The sequence below is a fragment of the Agelaius phoeniceus genome, chromosome 7, assembly GCF_051311805.1.
Source record: "Agelaius phoeniceus isolate bAgePho1 chromosome 7, bAgePho1.hap1, whole genome shotgun sequence".
NCBI lineage: Eukaryota > Metazoa > Chordata > Aves > Passeriformes > Icteridae > Agelaius > Agelaius phoeniceus.
The window spans coordinates 28,853,323-28,867,096 of NC_135271.1; the positions used below are offsets into that span (position 1 = coordinate 28,853,323).

Sequence of the window (13,774 nt, forward strand, 5' to 3'; positions counted from 1 at the left end):
AGCAAATGCTGAAAATATCGTCCATAGTAAAATTAAATTAGCATGTAATAGCGCAGCAGCGTGGAGTGGGCTTGAAAGAGGATCCAGGAGGAAAAAAAAAAAGGTGGGGAGGGGGGAGCAGAAAAGAAAAAAAAAAAAGAAAGATTGCACTTGAACTGCGTACGGGTCACGGGGGGTTCGTTTATGGCGATCCCCGCGTGTTCCCGGCGGGCCGCGGGGACGGCGGCGCGGGGCGCGGCGCGCCGCCAGGCGGCGCTGTGGGAGCGGGAATGCGCCGGGCTCCGCGCCGCGACCCCCGCGGGCCGCCGGGAGCGCCCCCCGCCCCAGAAATGAGCCATTTACGGAGATTTTGGCGTCTTCTTGCAAATCAAAAAAAAAAAAAAAATGGTGCGAGGAAAACAATACGGGTATATCTGGGCTGGAAGGCTCCTGGAGGGGCAGGCAGCGCTGAGCGGGCTCCCGACGGCTTCGGCCGCGCCGCCGCCCCGGCTCCCCCGCGCCCGGGGCAGGGCGTCCCGTGCCGGGGGCGGGCGAGGCTGCAGGGAGAGCTGCTCGCCCTCTGAGCCTCCAGGCCGCCGCAGGAGCCAGGTAAGTAAGGTCAGCCTTTTCCTCGCCGTCGGTGCTACTCAGGGAGAAGGCACGGTCGGGACGGGGACCGGGCGAGCATCGCCGCACACGGCCGCGGCGGGACGGGACGGGACGGGACGGGACGGGCTGCCGCCGCTCGCCGTGCTCCCCCCGTGCCGTGCCGGCCGTCCTTGCCCGTGGGAAGGGGCTACGCTTGTGTCCCGGCTGCTTCGGGGCCGGCAGCGCCCGGTTGCTGGGGTGCGGGCATTGAGGAAGCAGGCGAGGTGGCGATGCCAGGTCCTCGGGGCATCGCTTCCCTCCCGGGATGTCCGTCCCCTGATGCTCCGTCGGGATTTGCCCGTGGCTGGCCGGGAAGGAAGCGACCACGCTGCCGTCACATGGAACCGCTTTTGCCAGAGCCGCCCGAAACTTTATGCGGGAGGGGGGAGAGAGAGGGAGGGAGGAACGAGGGAGGGAGGGGAGTAATAGTAATAAAACAAGGAAATTGTGGGTAGAAGATATTTTAAGTTTCGTTTTGTTCAGGTGAAGAGGATAGCTGCTTCTCATGTGACAAGGCTGATGTTCAAGGCCACTGTACGAAAAATAGCGACTCGGTGCCTAAGCCTGGCTTGTCTTTGAGCCTGAGCTGGTGCTCGCTGAAGTGCAGCCGGAGCAGCCCCGGCAGGGAGCGGGCAGTGAGGGATCCATAAGGGAAAGCTGGCTGGAAAACAGACGATATATGAGCAGGAACGGCGAGCCTCGACCTCACTAAGAGGAAAAAAAATAACCATGAAGTTAGTTTTAGTAGAAATTCTAACAACTCTGTGCATTTCAGTCACTGTAAATCTCTACACTGTGTATTAAGGCAGGGTTACAAAGAAAAAACAGAAACAGTAAGGTTATTAATTTTGAGGCATCTGAATGAATGGGAAAGTTGTAGGTAGAGTATAGAGCAGTGCTTGCTTTAGCTCGGCTGCCTTGAATTAAGGCTAGTTTCTAAAAATAGCTATTTCTGTTTGCACATAAATGGCTCGGTGCATGTGCAGACCATACAGCCTTAAAATGCATATTTATCTCACTGATTCAAAACTTGTAATGTTTTGTATACCTTCGTGTTCATCACCTCCGATTAAGACAATGAGGATATTACTTGGTAATTCACTATACATTTACTGACAAATTACAGAAATAAAATACATTAGGAGAAGGAGCAAAGCCCTTCTTTTTCTTCCATCTCCGATTTTTATATAAATCTTCCATAATTTTACAGTAGTGACTGCAGTTACTGATGCTCACAGAAAGTTGTACTTTTTAAGCAGAAGAAAACAACCACGGCACATTGTCTACTGCATTTTTTGAAAATCTGAGCTCTACACCATCCATGGAAACACACACGTTTTCAATGAAAGCTAAATAATGATTTTCTTTTCTCTCTAAATTTTAAGTCTTCTCTCACCAAATATAATGTAAAGGCTGCAAAAATGCAAACAGAAAGTGTAGCAGCACTGGGATCAAAGCTTTGAACTTAGATGAATTAAAAAGTCAGCAAAGCACTACAGAATTCCACATACATGTGGCTAAGGTGTGTGCACGCCTGCATAACTTTGAAGAGTTTTTAAGTGAAATGAAGGGGTTTGGAATGAGTTTGCTTTACTGAAAGACTTTCCAGGATCAATGCTAATGTTTGTTGGATTTTGGAAACATTCCTGGGAATTCCCTCTTTAGTCTATGGTGTGCAGAACACTTTTATTTTTAAATATGGTCTTAAAAACATAACTCTGTCATCTGGCTGATCAGCTGTTTGCTATTTTGTGCTGTTTTCTGCCTGAGCAAGTACTTGTACAATATCACAACATGGAGAATCCCATTTGCTCCCTGGGGTTTATGGACAGGAATCAGGGTACATGCTTAAGTGTGCACCATCCAGGTTTCAGTGGTAAGAGAAACTTTTTTTCCTAAATTTAGCATTCTAGTTTGTGATGGGTGGTTTTGAGTAGGCAGCATTACTTCCACAATGGAATTTTTATATCAGCTCAATGTGATGTAAAATTCAAAAGATAAAGATACGCCAGGAGACTGCAGGTTATGTTTAAATGGACATAGTAAAGGTTGAATGTGCAAATGTCTGACACTGCTCTAGACAAGGCTGGAACTCCTGTTGTTTACATCCAGCTTCATCCCGGGCCGTTCAGTATCCGATGCTGCCTTGCAATTCCAGCTGCCACGAGCAAGCACTGGAGCTCTGCCCAGGGAAGTTTGAGGCTGCCTGTCAGAAGGGGCTCAGGGGGTGAGGAAGGAAAGCCCAGTCACGGCAGAGTGCAGTACTTGCAGTAGGCAGGATGGAAATTATCTGAGCTCCGTGACTGGGGCTGCACATGTGGCACTTTTCTGGCAGGGTTTCTTTAAATACTTGCAGAATTTAAAGGCACACACCGTCCAACAGAGGCCTACCTTGCAATACATTAACCAGATCTTTCTAGGTTGATTAATAGCTTCAGTCTTTTGCTGATGGGTTTTTATTTTTACTTTTTTTTTTTTTTTTTTTTTTTTTTTAGCTGCAATACAGCTGGACCCTATGCTACAGAAAGAGATAATGGATGAAATCTTGGCTCTCCTGAAGTCAGTCACAAAACTCACTGACTTCATTGGAGCCACGTTTTTATCAACTGCCTCATAATACTTTGTATCAGCCATATGGAGGAGATTTAAAATTGGCTTTAGAAGAAATAGAAATTAGCTTCTCTACAAATGATTTGCATGGGTTATCTGGGGGGCTTTTCTCCAGGTAATATAAATGGCAACACAAAGTATAAACTGCCAAAAAGACAAATAGGTATATAACATTTTTATTTCCTGTAACTACAGCATAACTCAACTAAAATATTATCTTAAAATCAACAAGATTGGATTACTCTATGTAAGACCACCAGGTCTGATGTAGATGATGCAAGGGCACAGGAAGACATCCAAAGGCACAACAGGCTATTTGCTGTTCATGACACGTTTTAGAAGACGTGAAACTGTGTGTCAATGATGCTGTAACATGAGAGGCAGTGAGTTAAGCAGGAGGGACAGTATTAATTCACAGCCCTCGCTTTTGTATATATTTAGTATTATTAAATTGTGCTTCCCCTTGATATTTTAAACAGATGCATCATAATGGACTTCTCAAAATCTGATTTAAACCATAGCACCAGGAAGTACAGTTTTGCTAAAAGGGGAGGGAGGGAAAAAGAAACTGCTGGACTCCCTGCCACTGCCACAGTTGCCTTTTCACAGACAGTTTTTTCTGATCCATTAGCCTGCCAGACAAGGATGGCACCTATCCAGTGTAAATATTACATTTTCAACATTTGGATGGCATTTTGAGCAATATTTCTTATCCCCTGAGAGTGTACACTTTATAAATACAATATTATCTGCAATTCGGAGCTAGGTTGTGGTAGGATATGACTTTTTAATGCAAAAGATATTTAAAGAACGCTGTGTATGGACTCACTTACTGAAGAATAAAACTTCTTCCTCTCAGTTATTTTAATTTACAGTGAAAATTACTTAAGCACAGCATCAAACACACTTTTTTTTTTTTGGAAAGGAGGATCCAGACATGATTTTAGAGGAATAATTCCAAGTGTAGACAAGATCGGTTGCTACTGTTCAGCATAATCTGCACTGTGCATATCTTGAAGTGGAAAGCCACACTAGCATTTTTAGGAGCTAATATCCTCATTGGACTAAACTCTTCACTGTGTATATTCCAGTAATATCCCACCAACAGTGCCAGATGCTGACAGAACTCCACGTTGGAAATAATTATGGAAGTGAGTCAATCTTCATCCATTGCAAGCAGTGAATCTTTTTAGAGCAAGAACTTGTTCTGACATTCCCTCTCTGCTTTAAATCCTCTTTCTTGTCAAAGGGAAAATCGGCCATATTTGGATGGAGCCCCAGTCTTTGTGTTTGTTGTTCTAAGTAGAAACAACATAGCTGGTTTGGATAGTCTTGTGTAGGGAAGGAGGAACCACACCCAGACACAGCAGTTCTATCACATGCTTAGGCTGAACTATACACCCTGAAATTTGTGTTTGCAATGAAAAAACCTGACCCGTCTTTAAGTACAGAAGTATTGCTTAGGACTGTTTTAATATGTACCAGATAGAGTCCATTCCATTAAATATAGTTCTGATAATACTAGTTTCACATTTTTCTCGTTGTAGATATTTTTCCATAGTCATTTTCTGCTGTTTTGAAAGAATGTCCTTATTTCCTGACTTGGAGGTACAGAGCAATGTATTTGTCTCCTGTTCAGTTTCCCACCTTCCCTTCAGTTTGTGTCTCATGATCCTTTGTGTCTTTGGCCTTATATTTACAGACTTTAATAAAGCATTATCAGCTGCTGGGTGATTCTCATTTGCCAGTTGCTGCCTGCAGATACCAAACATGAAGCTCTGGTAGTACAGTGGAGGGCAGGTCATGGAGGAAGCCCCACACCCACCTGGCTACAACAGCAAACTGAAAAAGAAATTGCAGATTTTCATAATGAAAAGCTGGGTAGGGAAATTCATTTCTACCAGGCTTTCAGGCTAGTAGAAGTGCTTTACTGTGGTCCTGAAGGAGAGACACATCAGTGTGACTGGCTGAGTCCAGGCTTGTAATCAGAGCTGGGGAGTCCCTGCTGGGGGGCCCATGGCTTTCCAGGAGCCTGTGGAATGCCCTGTGATGCCCCAGCAGAGGCAGGCAGGGCACAGTTCTGTCTGGCAGAGAATCGTGTCTTACATTTCAGCCTTTGTTGCTGCAAAAATAACCTTGGAAATAAGAAGCCTGAGTAAACTAAGGAACTGGCAGGAAGCTTGGAATAATAGTTCCGAGAAGTGTGAATTGTGCCCATCAAATGTGATACCTTAGAGGCCTGATAACAATGCATTCAGGGCAGGGAATATTAACTATTAATGGCAAGCCCAATGGTAACACAAATAACTGGCTAACCTGCTCATCCCACTGGGGGAGTCCATCCATATGCAGAGGAAATGCAAACTCACCAGGGCTTGAGCATTCCCCAGCAAAAGGAATGTCCCAGTTCAGTACCGGGACATCTCGTTCTTGTCACTCTGCTCCCTTGGTAGCATTGTGTATTTTGCTGAATCAGCATGTACGTGGTGTGCCCTGTGAGGGAGGTGAGATGGGGAATAAGCAGAAGGATCTGGCTTATGGCCCATATCAGTAGCTGGGCATTATGATCTTGGTGGGTCTCTTCAATTCAAGATACCTTCTGATTCTGTGAAAGCAATACAGGATGATGTGGAATGCTATGGGAAGGACTGATACATTAAAATCTTGATGATTAGCAAGAAAAACAAAATAAGTTACTGAGTGACAGATACCTGCTTTGGCCTTATACTAGTATGAGTGATGCTAAGACCAGTAGTCCCATTTTTGTCTGGGAAGTTTTTTTTTTTTATATAAACTGTACAGCCAGTTACACCAGGGTACCTGAGAGCGTTAACACAGAAATAAAACCAAAGTCATGATGCCATGGGTGCTCTCACAGTAAAGTCCCATCTTCTTGTGTCACTGTTCCTGTAGCAGACAAGCTGAATAACTCCTCCTGAAATGCTTTTGGTCCCTGGGACCAAAGGCTTAGAATGGATCCTGTCACACTGCCTGGAGTCTCTCTACCCCCCTGAAGTTCTGCCTTGCTCAGGGTTCTTCACAGCACCCAAAAGCACACATCCACCCCTCCCTCATGGTTTACACATTCAGTCCATTAACCAGTAAAGCATCTTGGTCAGCTCCAGGCTCCCATGGTTTAGCTTGAGCAGGGTCAGCAGAATTTTGAAATCAAATCAGAAGGCACAAACCTGCTGGTATAGATTGGTATATATACCTCCTGGTATGTACTTACACCAAAGCTTAAAGTGAGTAAACTATCATCCATTCCCTGCTCACTGTTGTTTAGAATGTGCTGCATCTGAAAGCCAGAGCCATCGGGGTAAGAAGAACAGCTGTAGTATCTCTAATGACATCCAGTGCTAGAAAGTTCTTTGAAGTTGCATAGCTGCTGTTTCTTCTCTATGATTTCCAAATGTGGGAGGGGGGGAAGAATATCAATGTTAAAAACATCAGTCAGCCTACTTATTTGGACAATTGTTGTCTGTGTCACTTATTCTTATGGTGATCTGAAGAGGGAAAGCAGAGAATTTTTTTGATGGTTATAAAATGTACATTATTTACTTCTGAGATAAAAAAAAAAATAAAAACCACCCTACATAGTATTTGTCAAAGGCCAAAGGCCAGCATACTTAGGCATTTGCAGAAGAGCATTTTTACCTTATTATGTATGAATGCTGATGATGTGCCTGATGACTGGGCATTTCTAAAGTTCCACACCATTTTCCAGCATCATCCATTCAGTGATAGCGACACTGTCACTTTCAAATCTATCAGAAGTTTGCTACTTTTACTTTATTCCCACTCCCATCAGATGGCTGTCATTCCAATACAAAAGAGGGCCAGAAAGAGTAGGGACTGAGCCTTAATGAGCTCACTCCTCAGACCTTGCCAGGACACTGGGGGGGCTGCATGTTGCCATGTCCGTCTAAGGGACAGTCCTTAGTGCTCTTCTTGGCCAGTTTTGCCAGCCAGTGTGAGAAAATACCAGTTTGGAAGAGTTCTGGGTTTCTCAGTTCTGGGGTGTGACATGTGTGGGAGGAGGACTGCACCCCAGGGCCGGCAGACCCCCTTCCGAGCCGGATGCTCTGACTCAGTGCACACAAGCTCCTCCTGGAGTAATGCCAACAAGTGCTAACACAAGGTACCTTGCAACTCCTGCAGCCTGGGAACACCTGAAGCTGCACCTGCTCTCTGATATAGTGTATCTGGACCTTGTAACAATCATAACATTCACTCCAGAAGAGTTATGTTTTATTGGGCATTGTAGGTTATTACTTACTCCGTGGGAAATAGTAAGACTGTATGCCAAAGGCCAGATTCTGCTTTGTTGTCTTAAATATGCAGGTTTTTCAGATGACTGCAGTAGAAAAGTCACTTTTTAGCATGAGCAGAGCCAGCAGAAACCCTGGTACTGCACTTAGCTCTGCAAGCCCAGTGAACACAGTGTGGCTACACATGGCTGGCCACTGGCTCCCATCGAAGGGTGGGGGAGATACAAGCCTTGGCTTGTGTTGTAGCTGAAAGAGTAAGATTGACATACTACTTCACTGTTTTTATTATTTCACTGTTTCAAAACACTAAAAGGACTTCAAGGGCTTTATTTTTTTTTTCTGGTACTGCCCCACATTTCGCATTCTTTGTATGTGCAAGTACCAGTTTATAACAGTTGGTATCAAGTAATAAATTGGAAATCAAGGGTGTATCTGAAAGAGCCTACAACAGCATGGTAGTTGAAAAAGAAATACAAATCTCAGCTGTTACTCTGCCAGTGACCCAGAGAAAAGCAAGAATATAGAAAGAAAACTGCTGACATTTAAATGCCCACATAAGAATACTAAAATACAAAGCTGCTTATGAGGATTTTGTAATAAAATACTGTCCTGATAACATATTTTGTTTCAATTTTGTGCTTATATGTGATTTTAATGTATCCAAACTATTTTCATATACTGTTAAAGTAATTTCCTCTTTTGATAAGGTACAACAAAATTTAAGGTTTCTTAAGTATAATAGCCTGGAAAAGGGAGCTGTTAGAACACTTTTAAGTAAGTCCCATGATTGACATTTCTAGCATGTTGAAATAAATACACAAGTAAAGTTAATCACTACATGGTTTAAGAGAAGGAATTGCCCTAACTTTTATGTATAACTATGTAACCATGTTTAGATAAATTGCCTGATGTAGGTCGATAAAGAGGAACCAATTCATTTTTGTCTGTCCTAAAAAGGGCTCGGAAAAACATGATTTCTCATCAAACATCCACTGAAAAGACAACTCACTGTAATACACTGAGATAAAAAATGGGTTCAGGAGTGGAACATACTTCTTTTTCTGGTGGGTCCATTATCCCAGTTGTCCTTGACAGCCAAGGAAGAGTCACGTAAAGTTTACATTAATTGATTTTATTGTTAATCTGCTTGAAATTTTGTAAGTCAAGAGGAAAAAAAAACTGAAAAACATGCAATCAGCCACTTTAAATCGTGTTTAGCTGTAAAAAAAACGCTGTTCTTCCAGAGATCCAGTCACCAGCAAGCTACAGAACGCTTTGCAATTTTTACACACACTTTTCTTTTGTATAAAGCCAAAGACTGTCTATATTTTACGTTGCCACCTCAAACATTTATATTATACCACTGTGGGCTGCAGTGTTACATTACAATGATGCTGAGCCCACCTACCTCTAACATCTTTCTTCATGAGATATTTTCTCCCACAGTGTTGGAGATGGCCTGTAACATAAAAAAAAAAAATTCTCCGTACAGGGAAATTACAACACAGGAGATTTCAGTGCAAAACTACACAAAAAAAGACCTTACAATTGGCACATGTTTCTGTACATTTCATTTGCAAAGATGGAAAAACTACAGTGTAAAGGAAATCTCTCAGAGGAGACTTTATTAACTTCCTTAACTTCTTTTCTGGTGATTGGTATTCAAAGTGCTGTGGTAACTGACTAAACTCTACCTGGTTACCTCTTTAACCTTACTTCTCCTCACACATTTCTGTCAACAATGCCTCCAAATAGTCAGAGTAGGATGTTAGTTGTGTTGTGGAACTAAATATTACCTGTTAAGAAAAGATTTCAGATATGGCATTGCTAACCAGAGGTGGGCAAAATACTTGACTCCAGTAATTTATTTATCAGAATGTTATATAAACAATTTTTTTTTTAATTCCCCAAATGTAATAAATCTTTCTTTGTCTTTAGATTCAACACTAAAAGATCAATCAAGATACTTCTAATTGTGCAATATTTTTGAATTCCTAGTACTGAGTTTACAGTGTGTAGCTAGAGTCAAATTTGCTTGGGCTAATTGCTGACAATTGAGGTGATGATTATTTCATCATCAGCAGGCTTGGTTCCTGAGGTTTGGTTTGGAGGGAGCCCAAGTCACTCCTGTCTGCTGATGAAGCTGTTCCACTGTGTTACCCTTCTGTCAAAATGGGTCAACACAGTGTAGCCCATGGCCACCATGCTACAAGAGTAGCATTTCTAAATGAAAGGTCCTGACAAAAGAGGGGGATGAAATCCTGTCACAGAAAGGAGCTTTTCTTCGCTCACTCCCAGTGAGTTACCCGGCTCACCGAGGACAGACGTTCACTGCATGCACACATCTGGCCCAGCCTCTCCTCGTGTAACATCATTCATCAAGTCCTGTCATGTTAGCCTTGCTGCCCACATTCCCCCAGCACGCCACAGAAAACTTTCCTCTCAGCACCTTACATTTCACTGCCTCGTAGGCATCCTTTGTTCACTTTAACAACAAAATGGTGCCATTCAGGAGCTGTAGCAACATAATTGGTACTTACAAAGCACAGTCCTGCAGTCACCGAGAGGTCTGCGAGTGCATGGTCGGGCTAGGATTCTGCAGTGTCATTCACTGTTCCAAAAAATGCACACTTAATATTTTCATCATGCATTTTGTGATTTCAAGAATGCTTTGTAGATAATCATTCTCTCCATGTAGGTACTAAGTGAAGTTGGGAAGTATTAAGTCTCTGTGGAATATGAGACAGGAAAAACATAAAATTATACTTGTCTCATTACTGCAATATAGATGCTGTGAACCCTGGTGGTCAAAAACACTATTTCTGCTCTTTGAACATAATTTCAAATTTTTCCACTGCATAGTTCAGTCCTGACAGCAAAGTAGGCCAGTATACTGCAACTTTATGACTTTTGAGACCAGACTCATGCAGTCAGAGGTGTCCTGCTGCCTGTGAAATGGAAGGCTGCAAGGACAGTGCCTCCCAGGTATGACATCCATGGAAGAAGCATGGACAGGACCATCAGGCAGTTCATGCAATTCATAGGTTGAGCCACTCCTCAAAGGGTGATATTTTAACTTTTATTTTTGCTGCATTTCATCTGTTGAGTACCTGTCTGAGGCCGTTTTTAACAGGCTTCCATCACTTACACTTTTTATCAGTGAGGACGTGGGGACAAGCTCCTTACCTGTGTACTCTAATACACACTCCAGTCAGTTCATGAGTAGGTAGATAAGGGAAATGTGAGGTACCTGCAATCTCCTGATCCCTTTTACCCCACTCTGGTTCTTGTGATTCTGGGAGGGTTTTTTAATTGTATTTCCACACACATTTATCAGTTTCTTCTTTTCCAACTACCCCTCAAAGCCTGTGTTTTGTCTTTTTGTCTTTTTGCCTTATCCAGCATCCTTGCCCCTGCTCCTTTCTCTGCTGTTTGTTCTAGATGACTACATTATACTATCATTCTCCAAAAGAAAAGTATGGTGGTTTTTTTTCTTAATTTTCTCCATCACATCCCATTTGTATCCTTGGTCATCACTACTCTCTTATCTTGTCAGGCTCAAAACCTTGGCACCATCATTAGATATTTGCTTTCTGTTGCCAGTATCTATTCCACTAGTCAGTATTATAGATAACCTTCCCTCTAGTACATCTGTTTTCATCTCTTTCTGTACATCTTCTCACTGTTCAAACTATGGAGTGCCTCAGCTCTATGCAGCCTTTTCTTGACATAACTCTGTATTTGTTTAATGAGATTCACCTCAAACAGTCATTTAAAATTTAGACATGTAGACAGAGCAGTAGGTCTGTCAACGTGTGAATCACTTGGATCAGTCTTTGAGTTGAAAAATTAGCAATTAACTCGAAAATAATATGCTGTTGAGGTTTACTAATGGAGAGCCAGACAATTGTGCTGTAGATGAACAGAGCACCACCAAACAAACACCAAATTAACCTATGTGTTTCAGAAGAAAAATGAATTGGTAAGGATCTATGTTCTTTTCTCAATATTTGACATGCACCAATACTGTGTCACTGAATGTCTTGCTGCTTGCCTGTGACACAGTCCACGAGGCACAGCAGCTATGAAATGTGGATCCTTCCGAGACATTTCATGCCTGTCAGCCTGGCAACCAATTTGTGCTGGTGATGAGACTTGTCTGAGTTGCTGGGCATTGCAGGCCTGTTTCTGTTTACCTTGCCAGCCCATTTGCAGCCAGCTGTTCTCCAGCAGGAGACAATGTTAAAGCAAACACACACATGGAAATTGTCTGTAATAATTAAGATCCCAAGGCAGCAAGTCCCTTAAATATGTGCTTAACTTTGTTTAATCAGGTGACCAGTCTAAAGCTTCTCCTGAAATGTCTTCTACACCTGTCCTATTAAAATTTCCTCAAGGTGATAAAAAACTAATTATGTTGGTCTTCCATGCATATGTCGTCCAAAAATGCCCACATGGCTACTGAGTGGGCATTTTCCTGCACCTGTTTCAAAGATTTCTTTCATATTTTTGATTCCTCCCCCTGTTGATTCTCTGACAGTACTTCTGGCTGCAAAATTGTCAAGTTGTTGATAATTTCTCTTCTCACTCATTATATATTTTGTTATTTAAAAATAGAAGACTCTTCATTCATGTTAAAAAAAATGTGTTTATATATCCTATCTCTGCACCCAGGAAACCATGGCTTATGTGCTTTGTGGGAATAAATGTGCTCATTAAATGGCTTTGAACATTATCATCTTGATCATTATCATCAGTATTTAGGAGATGAGCTTCCCCATATTTTGTTGGTATTCATTAGAAGATTAAAAGTTGTTGATATGCAGAAATGGAAGTAGATACCTGTAGCAACTCATAGTCTTGGAGGAAACTTAGCAATTAGACAGATAAAGCCTGATGTAATAAAAGGTCTTAAGACACTTACAAAGTAGACAGCCAGTCATGGGCTCAAACATTTTTCTGAGGGACAACCTTTGTCAGACCATCTTTTGCTTCTTGTTTTTGCAGATTCCCAGTTTGGGTCTGCCAGGTGAAGTACTTTGGTAAAACAGAGTTGCTCCTGTGGAAGAGAGGATTTGGTGGGTTATAAGGCTGCAAGGACACAGAACAAAACTGTCAGCTCTCCCCAGAAGGATGTTGCTTGTCAGGAACACCAAAACAGAGGTTTGGTGCAGCTGGGCAGATCAGGCCTGCCTGCAGTACAAGCAGGGTCACTGTAGCTTAGCTGGAGCTTTCAGCTAACACAGTCCTGAGTTCTGGGTAGTCTGCTTCCCTCTTGAGCAGATTGCAAGAAAAACTATCAGTAGTTTTAGAGCTGAAAATTTCTAAGAGAAAGAAATTTAAGAGCTATTTAATGAGCAGCCTTTACTGGACACCTTTTCTGGCCATTTTCTTCTCTGACAGAAAGTCTATCACAAACTTGAGGTAAAAAAGCAAATACAAACCTCATACAGGTTTCTCCACCGTGGTTAATTCTTAGCCTGCTACATAATATTCTTAGCCTTCTACATAATATTTACACAGAAAAAACTACTTCTCAGGATCTGAGTATCAAGAACCTCCTTATCTCCAAGCTTGCCTCAGAGAGCTGTATGCAAGCCAAAACCTCCTGCTTGGTCATTGGCTCCCATGCAAACAGAGAGGAGCTGCTCCTTTCCCATCCTCACTTGGTGGTCTGAGGAAATACCAGAGCCAACATCTCAGCACCACTGTGTGTTCCTCTGGAAAAATAACCCATAACACCAAAAAAAGGGGGGAAAAGCTCCACAATGGTTACTGCCAAATGCCATGAACCTGCTATCAACAAAAATCTACACCGTTGCATGACAACAGAGCAGTGTTTCTGTGTATGACGAAGCAAGGTGGAGCCATCTGCTCGCAGTGTGTGGCCTGAGTCTTGGGCTGCAAGAGTGTCTGAAAAATTTGTAGCACATTTCTGAATGTCCCATCTCTGCTGCAGATGTTTCCATCTGCACAGTAGAGTGATGCTGTGCATCTCACATACCACAGCATTTGCAGTTTCTCAATCTCTTTAATGGGTAGTTCTAATCATGCTGGTTATCATTTGCAACCACCATGACTGCTGTCATGACTGGATGGTATGAGATATAATAGTGGTGGTTATTTAATCTCTGTAGCAGATGTCAGAGGCCCTCAGCCTTCTGAAACACTGATATCAGAAATAAATGGCTTGAGTGTTTCATCACTTCTTTTGAGGGACTGTAGCTGTGGTGCCACCATGGCAAACAGGCAAGAGAGGGTTGCTG

The 13,774-nt window shown here is 42.7% G+C and overlaps 1 long non-coding RNA gene across 2 annotated transcripts in view; it reads left to right on the forward strand.

The window, feature by feature from the left end:
- LOC143694513 (uncharacterized) overlaps window positions 1-13,774 on the forward strand; it is a 173,606-nt gene that overhangs the window by 115,407 nt on the left and 44,425 nt on the right. Inside the window, exon 1 of one of the 2 annotated variants that reach the window (XR_013183028.1) lies at window positions 257-588. The exons of the other annotated variant lie outside the window; for it this stretch is intronic. This is a non-coding gene — a long non-coding RNA (uncharacterized LOC143694513). Of the gene's footprint in view, window positions 1-256; window positions 589-13,774 lie in introns of those variants that run through there. 2 annotated transcript variants of the gene reach the window in all.